Raw genomic sequence first — 16,531 nt, forward strand, 5'->3', positions numbered from 1 at the left:
TATCATTATACTTAATAGTGATTTTTGGGTAAGAAAGCACTTTCAACTTAAAAACTTAGGACACAGGTAAGATATGCAGCTGGACCTCAAATCACAGACATTTAAATTTTTTGATATGCCATGGACATACACAAATATGCAAGAATGACATCAAGGTGGTAGGAAAACGGGGACAGTGTGGATGGAGAAGCAGCAGCAAGTGGCTCTCAAAATAGTGAAAATATCAACCACACCCATAATACAAGAAATGTAGATTAAAACTGTCATAAGATACCATTTTCCCCATCAAATGTATAAATATCAAGTGCTTTAAAGCCCACCATGCAGGGATGAAGCGGGAAAGTGCCAGTGTGATTGTAAACTAAGCAGATTCCATAGACAACGATTTACCAAAGTGCATCCCAATCTGAAATGCACACTCTTGACCTTATTGCTGTCCTTTGGCCCCAGCCCACCATATACTTTCTCACAGCAGCCAGAATGTTCACTCCAAAATAGAAGACAGAGCAGACCGCTCCTCTGCTCAACGATCTCCAGTGGCCTCCATCCCTGTCAGAGCAAAACCAAAGTCCTTCAAATGGCTCATCATGATCCAGATCCTCCTGGACTCCTGTGACCTTACCTCCTTAGAGACTTTCCCATACTTGCCAGATTCTCTCAATCACTTATCAAATATTTTTTAAAAACCTCAAAGTAAAATCAATCAAAGTGAACAGATCATTACAATTTATAATGATGAATTACACAACTAATCCCCAAATAAACACTGAATGTAACCACCACCCAAGTCATGAAGTTGACCATGACCAGCATCAACAGTTCTTCTGCGTCCCTGCCCAGCCACTGCCCAGGAAATCACTGTGCTGACTTCTAGTTGCACAGGTTCATGGAGCCTGTTCTGGAGCTTTGTGTGAATAGAACAACGTGCACCATAGAGTGTCTGGTTTTTCTTACTCAACACTATGTTTGTGAGATGCTTTCATGTTCTGGAGGCTGTAGTTTGCCTGTCCTCACTGCAGTAGTATATCACTTATCATACAACATCGGTTCACATCATGTTGTGTCAGTTCACAACACATCATGTCATATCACATCACACCATGTCATATCCTCTAATGTCAAACCATGTCACATCACACTATATCATGTCATATCATATAGATCAATGTGTAGTGAGGGACTTACCCATTTTAGAGTTGATGAACACTAGAATTGCTTCCATTTGGGGTTATAATAATCTGTGGACATTTCTGCATGTGTCCTCTTCTGTTGAGTATAGACCTAGGTGATATGATATATACACATGTACAACAACAGTGCAAGATGCTAAATGAATTTTCAATGTGGTTGCCCTCCCACCAGTACTGTATGAGTGTTTCAGTTACTATTTTTTTCCAAAAATAGTTGTAATGCATAAGAATGGAAATTAATATATGTATATTTATGTTTATTGCAGTATTATTTACAATAACCAAGATATGGAATTAACCCAGTGCCCATGACTGATGAATGGATAAAGAAGATGTGGTGAGTACACACAATGGAATATAACTCAGCCATAGAAAAGAATGAAATTTTGCCATTTGCAACAATGTGGATGCTAAGTGAAATAAGTCAGTCAGAGAAATACAAGTATCATATGATCTTATTCATATGTGGAATCTTAAAAAATAAAATAAAATAAAATAAACAAATAAACACTCTTTACAGAGAACAAACCAGTGGTTGCCAGAGGGAGGGATAGGGGATGGGTGGAACAAATAAAGAGAGTTGAGAGGTACAAACTTCCAGTTATAAAATTAAGGAACAGAGATGAAATGTATAACATACGGAATATAGTCAATAATATTGTAATAATGTTGAAAATAATTGGCATATCCTCAATCTTCAAGAAAAAAATTATTCATATTCCTGATGTTGTGATGTTTTATGATTAAAAGCAAAACATTTAGAATAGTTAAAAACAGAAGTTTCTCAATAATTTTAATTTAACTGGAAAAGTTGGCAAATATAAACATCAAGAGGTTTTTACTAATTACGGTGTACTGTATATTTATCTTCTTAAGAAGAGAGTGGTGGGCTTAGCACTCCACCACCACCCTTGGCTGCCGCTTCCTGAGGTCTCAGGATGATGCTGGCCTGTCCGTGCAGCGGGCTCATTACTCCCAGGAAAGCGCTTTCCGCCCCTGGCCTTCCAAATTGGGGTCAGAATGTACATTTCCACACAATTTGAGTTTTCATCTTTCACATCTCTCGTTAAACCCTTTATTAGTGGATAGCTTCGGCACAGACCATTTAAACATTTTCTGGCTTCTGATTTCCTGAGACCATACATAGCCTCTCACTGAAATAGCATTTGCTCTTACTTTTCCCCATAATTTTCTCAGGCTGTAATCTTTTCCTATTTCTTCTTACGATCACACCTTTCAAATGAGAGAAAGCTAACCTAGGGCTGAGGTGGACTGCACACGGCAGACCTGGAAGTCACCCACTGACGGTGCCATCAGACCCCTGCTAGCACCGGTCCTTGCCTTCATAGGTGTGACTTTCCAGATAGTCAGCAAAGTCTAGTGGTATAATTAAGATAATTATGATCACAGTTAGATTTGTGTGGAAGGGTTTCCTAGGATCCATTCATGAGGAGGAGGAAGGCAGCTCACCATAGTCATCATCGAAGCCCCAGAGCCTTTAGCAGAGAGCCTTGCTCCCCGTAGCATGAACGGCTGAGCCGACTGAGGGAGAGAGCACAAGTGAGCACACGATGGTCCTGCATCCTGAAAATTCAGAGTCTGAAGTGGACTTATCTGTTCTGAGGGAAGTGGAGGTGTATGATCATGCATAACCTACTTCAGTATTCATATCTGTTCCTGTAACTCTCTTTGGCTTAAATGCTAAAAATTCTTTTTTGGACCCATTATTTTCATCAGAGATTAAAAGAAATAAAAATGCTGAGATCACAGGCAAAAATTCTAAGGTGACTCTACCCCAAATTAGAGAGACAGACAGGCAGGCAAAAATAGGAAATCACAACCCACTGAAGCAGAAACCCTCCAGGGACCAGAGCCTGGGAGGAAAGCCCAACCTGTAATTAAATACAAACAGCAAATAGTTGGAGGCTCTGTGTAGACAGCTCCGAGAGACAAAGACTCCGGTGGGGGCACCCACAGGCTTAAGGATGTTCTTCGACAGGTGAATGGATAAAGATGTGGTCTCTATACACAATGGAATATGGCTCAGCCATCAGAAAGGATGAATACCCACCATTTGCTTTGATGTGGATGGAACTGGAGGTTATGATGCTGAGTGAAGTAAGTTAATCAGAGAAGGACAGTCATCACATGGCTTCACTTATACGTGGAATATAAGAAATAATGAAAGGGACCAAAAGGGAAGGAGGGGAACAGAGTGGGGAAAAAGGAGAGAGGAAGACAAACCATGAGAGACTCCTGACTCTGGGAAACAAAGGGTTGCAGAAGGGGAGGTGGGCAGGGTGATAGGGAATATGGGTGATGGGCACTGAGGAGGACACTTGATGAGATGAGCATTGGGTGTTATATATATTGGCAAATTGAATTTAAATAAAATATTAAAATAAAAAAGAAGCTCTATCAGGTGCTCAAGAAACCAGGAGGAAATATCCCTGGGGCTTCTGGCAGGTGGAGGGGAGAAGGAGCCCCTTTGAAATGCCCTAGAACACTCTGCCCCTGACAAGGCCTGCCTGCAAGGAAATGATTTTATCTGAGACTAACTGACCCCTCCCCACACTCCAGCCATTGTGTCCCACCTCAGGGCTGGGGCCAGAACTGAGAAGCAGTCCTGAAGCTCACAGTCCAGAGGGGGCTGCAACCTGATAAGGACTACAGAGCACTTTCCCCCACATGCCTCACCTCCACAGGCTTCTTTACCATGCCTCCTTCTACCCAGGACTTCATGACCAGCTTTCAACACAGAACTGTAAAGCATTCTAAAAATACAAAAAAAAAAAAAAGAAAGAAAGAAAGAAAGAAAGAAAGAAAGAAAGAAAGAAAGAAAGAAAGAAGAAAAAGCAATTGCAAGAGATAGAGCAAGCATCTGAACAAAGACAGATATGGTGAGAAAAGTTGGAATGATCAGATCACCAACCTAAAGTTACTATGATTAAAATTCCTTAATGGAAAAAGTGGACAACATGCAAGAACAGATGGGCAATGTAACAGAGATGGGATTCTGAGAAAGGATCAAAACCGAGTGATAACAGCCAAAAACAGTGCAATAAAATGAGGAATGCTGCTGATGGACTCATTAGTAGATTGGACACAACTGAGGAAGGAATCTCTTGAGCGGGAGGATATTCAACAGAAACACAATCCCCATCTGAATCACAGGTGACTTCTTTGAGAAATTGACACACTGAGTCTACTATTCATTCGAATTTGCAAGAGACCCAGGATAGTCAAAACAATCTTTAAAAAGAAGAATAAAGTGGGAAGACTCACACTTCATGGTGTGAAAACTTACTACAGAGCAATAGCAGTCAAGGGAATGATCTCCTGCCCAAGAATAGCCATATACATCAATGGAATAGAATCGAGAGTCCAGAAATAAACCCGTACATCAATGATCAACTGATCTTCAACTAGCGTGCCAAGACCATTCAATTTGGGAAAAAAAATAGTCTTTTCAACAAATGGTGCTGGGACAATTGGACAGCCACATACAAAAGATTGAATCTGAACAGTTACCTCACACCATGCATGAAAGTTAACTCAAGATGAATCAAAGACCTCAATGTAATAACTATAAAACTCTTAGGAGAAAGCATAGGCATAATTCTTCATGACTTTGGGTTTGGCAAAGGATTATACACAGGACATTAAAAGCACAAACAATAAATGAAATGGATTCATTGGAGTTTATCAGAATTAAAATCTGTGCTGCAAAGAACACATCTAGGAAGTAGAAAGATGACCCATGGAATGGGAGAAAACAGTTGCAAATCTCGTATCATATAAAGAACTTCTATGAAAAATACATGAAGAACACTTGTAACTCAGTGGTAAAAAGACTAACAATCCAATTAAAACATTGGCAAAGGATTTGAATAGACATTTCTCCAAAGAAGATATACAAATGTCCAATAGGCACAAAGATACTCCACATCTTTAGACATCAAATTAAATTGAAACCACAATGAGATACCACCTCTATCCAGTAGGGGCAAGAACCGAAAAGTCAGATAATAGCCAGTGTTTTGACAAGTATGTGGAAAATACGAACCGTCATACACTGCTGGTGGGAACACAAAACAGTGTTGCTGCTCAGAGAACAGTCTGGAAGTTCTTCAAACTGTGAAATATAGAATTCCTGCATGACCCAGCATTTCTACTCCTGGGTATATACCAAAGAGAGATGAAAACTTATGACCACACATAAGCTTATTCGCAAATATTTATACCAACACTGTTCGTGACTGTTGAAAAGAACCTCAAAGCTCATCAATTGACCAAGAAAACACAATATACCTACACGATGGAATATTACATGGCCATAAAAAGCAATGGGGAGCAGTGCATGCTTCAGCATGGATGGACCTTGAGTAGACACGCTAAGTGAAGCAGCCAGTCAGTCATAAACAGTGTTGTGTGACTCTGGGTGGCAAGTGTCGACAGCAGGGAATCCAGAGACGGAGAGTGGACACAGCAGGCTCTGGTTGCTTAGGGCTGGGGGCAGGGTGGAGATGGGTGGGAGGCACGTGGCAGCTAATGGGAATGGGACTGCTTTTGAGGAGGGTGGGGATGTTCTAACATGGACTGTGCCTGGTGCACATGTCTGTGAATACACTAAAAAACCATGGATCGAACACTCTCAATGGATAAATTCCATGGTTAGTGAATTATATCTCAATAATGCTGATTTTTTTTTAAAAAAAGAATGCTCCACACACCTACTATAGCACACACACCCCATCCTTACAGACCTACTCACACTCCAGAGTCCATCATGCGGAGAGGCACAGGTGAGGTCTTCCTGTTGAGTCAAACTGGTTCCTACTTGAAATAAAGAGGGTGAAAACATTCTTCTTGATTTTTCACATCTCTGACTAATTAAAAATATACAAAATTTGAACAATCTTATCAGTGTATTTAGAACTAACTGATTCAAAGTAGTTTTGGGAAAGGTTTTGTGTTAATCCTTTCCAAATAGATAGGCTAGATGAGGGACTACCCAATTTTTAAAAAGACATTTTTGAGTCTGCTTGAAACAGGCAACCATCTCTAAAGTTCTTCGAAATGACTAAGTTTCCCTAAAAGAACATGTTCAAAACTTATCACCTCAGTGTAAGTCCAACGGGGTGATGGTTGTTGGGATGGATGATAAACTCAAGGATCGTAATTCCTTAAACTATGGCATGTACCTATGTACCTAGAATGGCAAAAAGTGTTCCTTCGTGCCCCCGGCAGGCGTGTCTCGGTCCAGAGCAGCGCCGTTGCCCATAGGCCAAGGCCAGGGACACAGGACTTGGTCGTCTCAGGGCCGTGATGCTCTGCTTTGAACGTCCCTCCGTGCCTTGCCCGGGCAAAACGGATGCTCCATGTTTTAGTTCATGGGATGGCAGTTGTGATCTGGAGGTTAACTCCATGTTCGCGCTTGTGCGTAGGTACTTACCCGGGCCCCTGCTGATTGCTCTGGGCCACCTTCCAGGGGCCGCATGGGACACAAGACCGTCCTCGTGAAATTTTGTGGAAGTGGAAGGGCTCAGAAGGACAGTAAAGAAATAAGTAACTAGATAAGATAATAGGCAACACTGTCGAACTCTACCAATACTAAACAAACAAACAAGGTCGACGTTTAGAAAGTGCCTTGGTGGGGTTTATTCAAGACCAGGAGATCGGAGGAGGCCTCTCTGAAGAGGTGATATTTTTACCTGATAGATAAAGCCAGTCAGTCATTCTGCGTGTTTTCCAGAACAAAGTCCCAGTTAATGCCACAGCTAATTAAGATGCACCGCTATTCACATTTTGATGGAGGGAAATCACAAGGATGGTTAATAATTCATATTGTGTTCTATGCTTTCTGGCTTTTGTTTAGTGTGCTAATAGAGCAGCGTTCCTGTCAATGAGGCACGATCAGAAATTGTAGGGGAAACTCTCGCTCACGACACCACGTTAGCCGAGGAGTGCCACCTATACCTTTCATTGCTTTCGGCCTAAAAAGTGACTCGGCCGGATGTGGACTGCCTCCATTTCTTCTCCAAACAAGTTAACAGAAGATGCAAAAGGCAGCAGGTTGCGACGGCCATTCTTTGGAACCGTAAAGCCAAGGGATGATAGGTTTTAGGTGAAACAGAGATCAGAGAAATGTCTGAAAAACTGGCTTATACAGTTAAACTGTTTTTGATTTTGTGCTGTGGTGTTGTTCTGTTTCATCCCTCTGCTGGGCCTTTCAGAGCCTCTACGATAGCAGCTGCCCGGGAACTGACCCCCCACAGCCAGAGCGTCCAGGCTCCTTGGAACTAGTAACAGCGCTTCTGCTCCAGGCACGGCGCCCACCGTAGTGAACGGTGGTGCAGGTTTTCCTTGATGGCTTTCTTTTCTTCTTCTTTCTTCCACATTTACATCAGCTCAAAAAGGGGTAACCTAGTAGTAGGATACTGCTCCAAGCCACCACCCTACCCAGCCACCCCAAAGAAGTCCTTGGGAGCTGCACTTCCTTTTTCGCCCCGGAATGGACAAAGCCTCTGCCCAGATGTGGCACAAAGCTGATGGCAAAACCTAATGAGAAGTTTAAGCACCATTATTACCATCATCTTCTCCAAAGTAAGCATGCCCAACTAGCCTGTGTCCACAAATATTTGGTAAACCAGCAGAATTTGATGAGTATTTGGTCCCTTCCTCGCTTGGATTTATAGGACTAACATTGGTCAAGGGCCATGAGGCTGAGGACGCCCTGCCCTCCTGCAGGAGGAGGAAAGAAAGCAGGCAGGAGAGCAACAGGATTCTGAGTGGCACGGGCAGCAAGAAGAGCAATGTAAGAAGGAAAAGGATTGGGGTGAAGGAGTACATGAGGCACTGTACATGAGGGCCTGGAAACCTCGGAGGAGATAGCATCTTACGAAGTCCTGGCACAACCGGAATGAGGAGCCCAGGCTGTGTGAACGCAGAGTGTGCCAACCCCCACGAGGTGGAACCAGCAAATGACATGGGACTACAAATAATCAAAAATCAAGTGATGCCTACTATGCAAGGGGTCCAGCTCAAGACATGAGCGAGCCCTATAACCCGAGTTTAAACCGAGAGGGTGAACACATGAGTTTCCATGACGGCTTTATTGCTGACCTAGTATTAGGAGCAAGGCCTTTACGGGCAGGCTGAGCTATGGCAGAAAACTGATGCAGATCAATCGTTTGGATGCACAGATTGCTTCCCTGTAGCTCAGAAGGATCTGAGATGCCGAACAACAAAGGTAAAAGGAGATTATGACTCGACTCTGTCAAAAGACCCATTCATCCAGTATCAACAGAACACAAATAAACACACCGGGAATTCACCAAAACAACCACCATGAGGGTCACGACTAGTGTTGACTTCGGCACCTTAAAAACCACACAGTGAGGAAAAGATCCGGACAGACTCCTCACCGAAGATGACGTACAGCGGGTGAGACGATGCCCAACAGCGTATGCCATCAGGGAAATGCGGATCAGAACAACCCGGAGATGCTACTGCTCACGTAGAATGGCCGCCAGCCGCAGCGCTGCCCACGGCAGGAGCCGGTGAGGACGTGGGGCCGCAGGGACGCACGCGTGGCTGCTGGGAACACCTCACAGTGCAGCCGCCTTAAGGACAGTTGGGTGGTTTCATCCAACACGAAACCGCTCTTACCTTATGAACCAGCAATCATGTTCCTCAACCCAACTAACCCCAATGACTGGAGTTAACAGCTGGGGCCCACACAGGAACCTGCACGTGGATATTTAGGGCAGCGTCATTCATAACGCCCAGCACTTGGAAGCAACCAAGACGTCCTTCCGTAGGTGAGCGGACAAATAAACCCTGGTGCCTCCAGGCAGCCGAACATTACCCAGCACCAACACGCTGTGAGTTATCAAACCATAAAAAGACATGGAGGAAACGCACATGCATATTACTAAGTAAAAAAAAAAAAAAAAAAAAAAAAAAAAGCCAGTCTGAAAAGGCTTCGTCCGGTGCGATTCCATCTCTATGACATTCTGGAAAAGGCAGGTTCACAAGGACAGCAAAGAGATGGGTGGTTGCCAGGGCTTCGGATGGGGAGGGACGAGCAGGTGGGGCATGGCAGGGGCATAGGGGGTGGGATGGGGGTTTGGGGCAGTGAAATTGTTCACTGTGACATTTTAATGGCAGATACACGATATTCCACATTCGTCCTGACCCACAGAACTGCACGATGCAAAGGGCAAACCCCAACACAGAGTATGCACTTGAGTGAAGAATAAGGACTCAATATCAGCCCCTCAATTTTAACGGTGCACCTCACTAACTCGAGATGTTAAAACCCAGGGAACCTGTAGGGGTGGGGGGAGGGGGTAGATGGGAAATGCTCCCTTTTCTGTAAACTTAAAAAAAAACTCTCAAAATAAAGCTTATTGATTAAAAGTGACACAAACAACAGGATTATGATGTCAGAGACTCTGCTAGTTTGTCTCGAACAGCAGCGCGTGAGACTTAGAGCCAGTCCTTCCCGATACCACGACTCCCAGAGGCCCGTGATGCTCTTTCTCGTAACACAGGGCGAAGAAACACGGAGATGCCCGTTCTCTCTCGTAAGGTGGTTCCAATGACTGTCACGCCTCCACCGCACGTACCAGCTTCATCCGCTGACTTTGCCCACCCGGTACGGGCCCCACTGAGATGGGAAGCCCAGCGGGATTTGTCTCTGTCCGCCCGAGGAGGCAGCCTGGGCACCGCTGACCACGAGGCCCGCGGAGCACCTGAAACTAAGGCGTCATGCACCTTGCGTGTGCGTGGGTGGGCGCTGCGGTCTGTCGGCCAGCTGGCGGCCCAGACGGAAGCAGCATCGAGGCACGTTGTCCCCTCCCGCCCCACGGCCACATGGGGGGGCGGCTCTCTGTGACTAGTTGAGTCAGTGAGGACCCGTGGGCCTGGCTTGCAGCAGCATCTGTGAGGTGCTCACGCGGGCACAGGTGGGCTTCCGCCTCCTGCAGATCCTCTCCATGAGCACGGAGGAGAGGGGCCTCCCAGGGCGGGCACAGAAACCGTCCACCACTGCTCTGCTTTCTCAGAGGGAGACATGTCCTGGAGCGTGGGCACACGGGGACCTTGAGCCAGAATGTGGGAACAGAAGAGGCGTGAGGACAGGTGACACGGTCTGTGGACGAGTGTGTACGGGAGCCGTGCAGGCAGGGGAGTCGGGGGGATGGGGGGGTCCCCTGTCCCCGCGTGAGCGGTCGCTGAAGACTCACTCCCCTGCGGACGGGCTGCACCATGCACTGTGGACACGGTGGCTTTCTGGTCACCACCTTCCCCGGGTCAACCGGCACTTGTGAGGTGGACACACTTGCAGAGTGGCCACAGCAGCAGGGGTGAGGCCGGGCGTGGGCTCCACAGCATGGACTCTTCCCTCCAGGACTCGTGTGGCCACGGCTGTGTTAAGTCCCAGGGCCGCCAGGATAAAGCTGCACAAACGGGGTGACATAAGGAACAGGAACCTGTTCCCTCCCTCGCCAAGGGGTCCTCCTTTGGCTCTTCCGGCTTCGGAGCCAGGCTGGCCCTCGGGGGCGTACCCCAGCTGGCGGCTGTGGCCCCCCATGGCCGCCTGCATGGGCCAACAGTGTCCCTCCCTCTGGGAGCGTCTGCGTGCCCCAATGTCCCTGATCTTATAGGACACCAGTCACCGGAGTAGGGGCCACCTCATCCTGAGCCCAGAACAGTGTATGTGAACCCAGGCACCGGGGTCAGATGTGAACAGTCCTCCTGGGGGCCGTGATGGAACCCCGAGCCCCCCACTGCTGAGCACCTGCTCTGAACGGAACAGGTCGGCGCGGAGCCCCCGACGCAGCACCGATTCTGAGTGGGGCGGGGACCCCTGCGGCCCCGGTGGGCAGGCGGGTCTCATGGAAGCATGACCCCCGGGGAGGGAAGAGGTACCTGCTCACTGAGAGGCCCTGCATTCGGACTCCCCGGAGGTCGTCTGGCCAGCGCCGCCATTCGTGGGTCTTGGGGATGCTTTCCAACCGCGTGCGAACCCGCTGGAGGCCGTGTTCCGAGGAGGCAGCGGTCCTCCTGGGGGTGAGGCCCGGGCCCACGGCCCTTCTCCGCCCCCCGCCCGCCATCCAGAGCCCTCTTGGAAGTCAGCCAATGCCCTACGTGGGACTGACACGCTCAACTCTAGGCCTGGGTGCCTGCCGTCCTGCGGGCGGGCTGCGAGCCTGGAACCAGCCCCCGACGGCACCCCGACCGCAGGGAGTCGGGATGGAGTCGAGGAACCGAAGCAGGAGCTAATCACCCACCGCAAACGTTTTGTGGGGTGTCTCTGGATCTCCGGGTCCTCCCGGTCTGGAGGTTCTTGATCCCCTAGTGTGAAACCTATGGGAAACAGCAGTTCCTTGACGTGGGAGCCGACCCGGCCCCGGGGTCACCCGGGCTCCTCACACCATCCGTCATCCGACAGAGAAAGGGGTCACGATGCCGTCGGGGAGCAGTTACCCTGCCACCCAGGGGAGATGCAGCTGCTGCCCTATGGGGAGGGGGAGGGCGTCCTGACCACAGGGCATCCTCGGGAGCGCCCCAGCCAACTTCCCTGAATGTGAATAGGTAAATATTCCGATCCAGCAACAGCAAGTGTGCTAAGGACCCGACCATTCAAAAACAAGGTCTGCACCCCCGTCCGCCCCACAGGGTAACTGCAGCGGGAACGGAAGGCCTTGTACATACACAATTGCCACCTCCAGTTGCGAGACCAGTTAAAGAAGGGCCGGGAGCCTCCGCGCATGTGCTGTTTTACAGAAACAGGTGATGCACGTAATGCATATTTATGTGTATGTGATTTTACCTGAGCAGGTAGGATTTGGCCAACGTTACAATTTAGACTCAGGATAGAGAAGGTGCGGGTGGAATTTTTGTGGCTTCCTTTTCTTTCTTACGAAGGCACTTTATCGAGGGATCACCGAAGTGCAAGAAGCTGTGTGGGTTTGACATGTGCAGCCTGGTGGGGCGGGAGACCGGCACGCGCCCGTGAAAGCGTCCCCATTGGGCCTTCCGTGGCCTCCAGGAGCCCTCCCGGCGCCCTGGTTGCTACTCTGCTGTGCTGGGCGGTGGCAGGTGGGACTCGGCGCCCCGGCCGGTTGGGACGCGGGGAGGCAGCAGCAGCAGATGCCCCGCTGATGGACCCCGGAGGGCCTCCACAGGAACGGGGTTACGGGCTCCACGGTGCACAGCCCCTGCCCCCCGCCTTCCTGCCAGGGGGCTTCCCCTCGGGCCCTGAGTGGGAGATGGGGACGGGCCTTAGGACGGGGAAGCCACACGGGTTTTCTTTTCCTGTTCTGCTGGGTGCAGGCTGTTTGGCAGCCACGCAGCAGAGCCCCGGCCCCCCTTCAGCCCCCCCCTCCCCTGCCGACAGCAGGCCGTGGGAGCTCCAGGACCCGCAGTCTCATCCAGACGCCCCCCTCCCCGTGACTTCCGGTCCCCTGAGCCCAGGCTCGGGCAGGGTGGGTCCAGGCCTGGCCCCTCCCCTCCCCTCCCATCTCCTCTCCTCCCCTCCCCTCCCCTCCCCTCCCCACCTTCCAGGCTCCTGGTTTCTGTGTTCCTGACTCCTCGGTGACTCAGGGCCCCGTCTTCACGCTTCCCTGGCCACTGACTCTGTGCAGTTAACGACCTCCTCCTTTCCCCGCCCGGTTTTAGGAAGGTCCCGGGGCTCGCTCCTCAGGACTCTGCCGCTGGGGGCCCCGTGAGGGTGCAGATGCCGCTCATCACGTGGACCCCCTCATGTACACCTCTGGCTGCACGCCTGGCTCGGCCATCCAACGCGTAGTAACCGCAAGATAAACGTTGAAGGAGCGACCTCAGGTACTCAGGTACTGCCCTAACTCCGACGAGACCTACCCGGCGAAGAGTCCCACATCCAAGCCTCGTTGATGGCTCTCCCAACCGACCACCCGCCACAGTGTCTCAGAGGCACCTGCAATTATTTGTGGACCAAATCACACTTGTTCACGCCCCTCTCAAAACCCCAGCGTTTGTTTGCTCGGCGGCATTACCACCTCCTGGCACCTGGAGTCAAGTCCTCGCATCACGTCCAAGGCTGGCACAGCTCGCCTCCGGGATGACAGTGCGGCCGTGGACAGCTCTCCCCCCGGGCCCTGCCCCTGCCTCCCATGCACCCAATCCCGCTCCGCCCTCCCTGGGCCAGGGGCTGCCCTCCGATCTGCGCCTCTGGCATCTCCGGGTCAGAAGCCCGTGTAGTCGACTTTCCTCCCCGGCTAACCCAGCCGTACCTGCCTGGCTCGAGGTGTGCAGGGTGCCCACCTTGGCAGCCCCAGGGCCCAGGAGGGAGGCTGCCCTGCGCTCCTGCTGCGGCGCTAACTGCTGCCTGGGGAGGGACTTCGGGGCGTCCCCGTTCCTGGCCCTGGCCCTGAGGGCTGCTGGCTGCCCTCCACCTGCCCACGGTCACGCTTTTTTTTTTTTCAGTGACTTTATTTATTTTTTTACATTTGTCTTAAGTTTGATTTGTCAACATATAGCATACTACCCAGTGCTCATCCCAGGGTCACTCTTGGACTCCCAGCGTTACCTTCCCACGCTGGCCCCAGAGTGGTCCTTTTTGTATGTGGAAAATTCGTGTCATTTAATCCTTCAGCTCTCCCAGTCACTAGGATAAACAAGAGCTCCTTCATGTGGTCTCCCCCGTCCTGCACGGAACCGAGTTACCTAGTTACGTCACCCAGTTCTCAAGCATGACAACCACGTCTGCCTCACTTGTTCTGCTTTTGATTTGCTTCAAAGTCCAGGCCAGTGAGTCGGGCCACCGCTCCTGACTCAGGACCCCTCACCGCCTGCACAGCCTGCATCAGGTGCACACAATAGGACATCCCACTTTAATTTCATGTATTGTCCCACAGAATTGAAAAGAAAACAGGGGGGCAGCCCGGGTGGCTCAGCAGTTGAGCACCACCTTCCACCCAAGGCGTGATCCTGGAGACCCGGGATCGAGTCCCACGTCGGGCTCCCTGCATGGAGCCTGCTTCTCTGCCTGTGTCTCTGCCTCTCTCTCTCTCTCTCTCATTAATAAATGAATAAATAAATATATAAATAAACCCTTTAAAAAACGAAAAGAAAACAGGAAGCGGGGGTCTCTGGGGTTGTGGGGCCGGCGGGCCTGATGTTTCCAAGGACCGCGCCCCCTGCGCCCCCGGAGAAGGCGCCCACCCTCCTGCCAGCAGGCAGACAGTCAGGTGCCCCCCCGTGCAGCCGCGGGCACCCTCGCCTTCGCCGCAGCTTCCTCGCAGCTCCAGCCACACAAGGTCCCAGCTGCCTAACCGCCCCGCTGCCCACGGAGGGCCCATTGCTGCTGCCGGGGGTCGTCCCAAAGCACCGGGCGCCTTGGGGTTGGGCTGGGATCCTTGGCAAAGACCCAGGAGGATTTTTTGGGTCCATTTTTCTTTCAACTGCCCGTTGGAAGCGCATAGCTTCAGAGCATGACCCGAGGTGCTGGCGAGTTCTCTCCCCAGGCCCCCGAGGGGATCCCAGCCCCGCGTCCTCCCGCAGTCAGGCCGTCCGTCCCCGTCCGCGTTCTTGGCCCACGGCTCTGGCGGCGTCGCTGTCCACATGGGCACCTGCTGCACCTGCCGCGACGCCGTCACGCGGGCAGACCGAGGCCGAGACACTGCAAAGCCCCAAGCACGCTCAGCTCCCGGAGGGCTCCCGCGGGCCTCATGGGCCCCAGCCGGTCAGGGCCGGCCCACTCATGGGGAAGCTGGGCTGCAACCAGAGGGGTCGTTCGATGTTCTGAGCCCACCGCCCGGGTCCTGCGGGCCAGGTCCGGAGCTGTAATCCCCCCTCACTGCAGGGAAGCTGCGGGCCTGGCTGCAAAGCCAGCTTCTGGCAATTTCAAAATAAAACCTGGTATTTTCCCACAGAAAACTAATCAAAAAGTAATACCCATTTCTCCTTTATTTCCATTTTGAAAAGGCAAAACCAGAAATCCTTGATGCCAACGATCAAGGAAATAAATTAAAGGATTCGATTCAATTGGACACATTTACCTGCAAAGTACTGTGTAAATTACAGGAGTGGAGGAGCGTGAGCGAGGGCTGGTCTCTGTTCCCGGGCCCCCTGGTCTAGTGGGAGCTGTCGCCTGGGGGACGCCCCAGCCTTCGATGGTCATAAAATTGTCTTGAATCCCAATTCCACTTCAGTACAGAAAGTCTAACGTCTCCTCCACATTTTTACACATCTGTCATGGGGAGGACGGGAAGGAATTTATATTCACACACTCACTTTTGGTTATTAAGCTCTTCTTGACCATGGACTGGCCCTCTCCTATGCACACACACAAACACATGCACTCAGTTGTATGCACACTCCCTCGCACATGCACTCACCCCACACACTCACACACACCCGCTCCCCTACACGTGCACACCCAAGTGCTCACACATACGTGCTCATGCACTTTCTCAGGCACACATGCTTGGCCACTCCAGTGTGTGCATATACTCGTGCACACTCACATGTGCACACGTGCACAAATGTGCACTCACAACACAGAGCCTTCCATGGTAGCACACTTTACAAAGACTTAGAAAGATGAAGTTACATTAAAAATGTAAACAGATCATAGCCCAGATTTTAAGGCCTTTGACACTTCTGGCTGATGCCTGGTCCAGCCTCCATGATTACATACCTCTCTGCACCAGCCCTTGGCAGCTTAAAAAAAATAAAAATTTAAAAAATTTAAAAAATTAAAAATAAAACAGACAAACCCACTTTATTGTAAAAGCAGGCCAGGCTTTTCAGGCTTTTCTATTCCCTACAACCCGAAGTTCCAGATTTCTCTTTGAATACATATCCATGTATTTGCCCATTCGTTCATTCAATACAATACACAGATGCTTACTGAATACCTACTAAGAACCACACACCGTACTGGGTGCTACAGATACAAGACTGAGCAAGACCAGGCAGGCCCTCTGCACTCACGGGGCAGAGAGAATAGATAATGACATAGTGGAAGCAAAATATATGAATCAAAAAATCACACAATAAATGTAAGACTCTGGTTGCAACAGGTCCAATGTGGGAAAGGTGCATAGAATAATGAAATAATGAGACAGGTGTATTTGACTTGTTCGAGGAGCTCCAAGAAGAATTGCCTGGGATGTCATGATAATGCAGACTCACACCTGGAGGACATGAAAGGACTGACAGGGAGAGGGGCTGGAGAGAGGAGAAAATCAGAGGGAAGAGCATGGGAGTCAACAGGGAGACCCATCTGGGGAAGAGAAAGACCAGGGTGCCGGCTGCACAGACAAGGTGCTGTGTGGGTGCCAGAGGTG

Source organism: Canis lupus, chromosome 17 (genome assembly GCF_011100685.1).
Source record: "Canis lupus familiaris isolate Mischka breed German Shepherd chromosome 17, alternate assembly UU_Cfam_GSD_1.0, whole genome shotgun sequence".
NCBI classification, from domain to species: domain Eukaryota; kingdom Metazoa; phylum Chordata; class Mammalia; order Carnivora; family Canidae; genus Canis; species Canis lupus.